Source organism: Pocillopora damicornis, chromosome 11 (assembly GCF_964200805.1).
Source record: "Pocillopora damicornis chromosome 11, jaPocDami1.2, whole genome shotgun sequence".
Taxonomy (NCBI): domain Eukaryota; kingdom Metazoa; phylum Cnidaria; class Anthozoa; order Scleractinia; family Pocilloporidae; genus Pocillopora; species Pocillopora damicornis.
Window position 1 is genome coordinate 11,319,487 of NC_142680.1, and position 2,041 is coordinate 11,321,527.

Sequence of the window (2,041 nt, forward strand, 5' to 3'; positions counted from 1 at the left end):
GTGGCACCGCTGCATTCTATTTTTGTCTCGAAATATTTAGACCATGGAAACAATAGACCAAAAACTACTTGTGTGAGTTCAGGTAAATTTTTTTCTTTCTCTTATGGTGAAGTTATGCAATATTTTATTTCTTTTGAAAGTTATGTTCTTTTCCTGTTATAAAAATGAAAACATTAGCTACACAAAGTATCCCATGTCAACCTACCCCACCAAAAAAATAACTCTTGCATGCTATGTATGCCAATGTATTATTACAGGAGCTGCATCACTGTTTTTGTGCCACATTGTGAAAACTTTAAATATATATTTTTTTATTGTCAGTGATGTAAAAAATTGAGAAAAGTCTTTGTGAGGAGTCAGGTGTGAGTTACCAGCTCCTAAGAAACCAGGAGCTTCAAGGTTTTGTAGCATATGTGAATTTTTATTTGCAGTTAAAAGCCTCTGCATTAAGAAAAGCACAAAAACGTAACCAGTAGACTTTGAACCTCTTGTGGACAAAGGTAAAAGAAGCCATAGATATGTTATAGAAAATGTTGCTGTTCATCCTGGTTACTTAAAGGTAAATGGATATTTAATTGTTTGTCTCGCGATGTAAAGTAAGGCCACCATGATTTATTATACAGTTGACAGCCTGACTTTACTTCTTGAGACAATAAACATCTAGTATAAAGCTACAGTTAGGTTATTGCATAGCCCTTGGGGCTCTTCTGCCTTAAAAAAATTTAAAATATAGTCAGGACCTTTCACAGGAAAAAGATTAAAAATTTAATCAGAAAAAAATGACCAACATGATAACAAAATAATTAAAAAAAGTTTAAACAAGTTGACATTCAGTCAAATAATCCTCTGACTTTGATCACTGACAGCACAGTACAGAACACATTGACGTGGCCCAGGCCTGACTGATTGTTGGGTGTGGTTGACTGTACAGTTTAAGACTGACAAATTCAATGAACATACTTGCAATTTATTAATAATGTGTAATTGTTATCTGTGGTAGAGTATGAACATTTAGAGGGCCGGATGCAGAGAGATGAGATCAAGGTAAGTATCTGGAATTCAGGAAATTGCCTCATTGGTGATTCAGATCTAAAATATGTGTCTGGCATTCAGAACCATGTGTTTGTTCTGATGGAAAGACTTGCACTTTCAGTTGAAGTTCCCCATGCCACCCAGGTAAGGTTTAAATGGCCCCCCCTCCTGTATGGATGACAGTCAAATGCCCATGGATTCCTCAAGGGGGGTGGGGGGGGGGGAGTTGTTGAAACTTAGAATTGATCAGTGTGTAAAAATACAAATATTCAGTCCAAATGGTGAATGTAGGGCTGTTACATTTTAGTATTATTTGTATGTTTTTTCCTTTGTAGATTCCTGTTACATCAGCATGTCATCTGAGATTTCTTATCAAAAGTGGACTTGATCATTTTGTTTCCATTCATAATGTCAGTGTTGATGGCACAGCTGTGCACTGAACTTCAGTCTCTACATTCAAACAAGCTGTGTATATAAGGAAATACTTGTGCGTAAATGAAGTAAATAATTATAGTAATCTGTTGGCAGAAGGGTGTTGACTTAGGGTTACAGTTCTATATGGATATACTGTAAAATCTAGTGGTGGTTGTCACTTTCCATTGGGAAAACTTGGTTTAACACTAGGTATTGAGTTTATGTCCCCTCTGAAACCCCCTCCCCCCCCTCCTTCACAAAAGTTTCTTCAGTCTTTGATTATTGTCACCGACAAGTTTTTGTATAAAATATTTTCCCCATGTGTTAAGACATGATTAAGTTATTAGACGATATTACTGTGACCTTCATCCTGACGAATCCTTACTGCAATTTAGATATTTAAAAACAGAACAGAACAGAAAAAAGAGGCGGAAAAAGAAAGCGAAATAATAAACCCTTTTTCGTGGACAACATAGTTGTAATAATTTTGTCCACTGCAGGGAAAAGAGAATACTTTTGTTTATTTATTTAATAATTAAGGACAATCACAATTATTGAAGTGAAGGTTGAAGCAAACAGAACTGTCACTATGGAA

At 35.6% G+C, this 2,041-nt stretch overlaps 1 long non-coding RNA gene across 1 annotated transcript; it reads left to right on the plus strand.

Annotated features, from left to right (window-relative positions):
• Window positions 1–427: 427 nt before the first annotated feature.
• LOC149037514 (uncharacterized) lies at window positions 428–1,506 on the plus strand. Its single transcript, XR_016181193.1, has 3 exons — window positions 428–559; window positions 1,001–1,044; window positions 1,368–1,506. It is a non-coding gene; the product is annotated as an uncharacterized LOC149037514 (long non-coding RNA).
• Window positions 1,507–2,041: the final 535 nt, after the last annotated feature.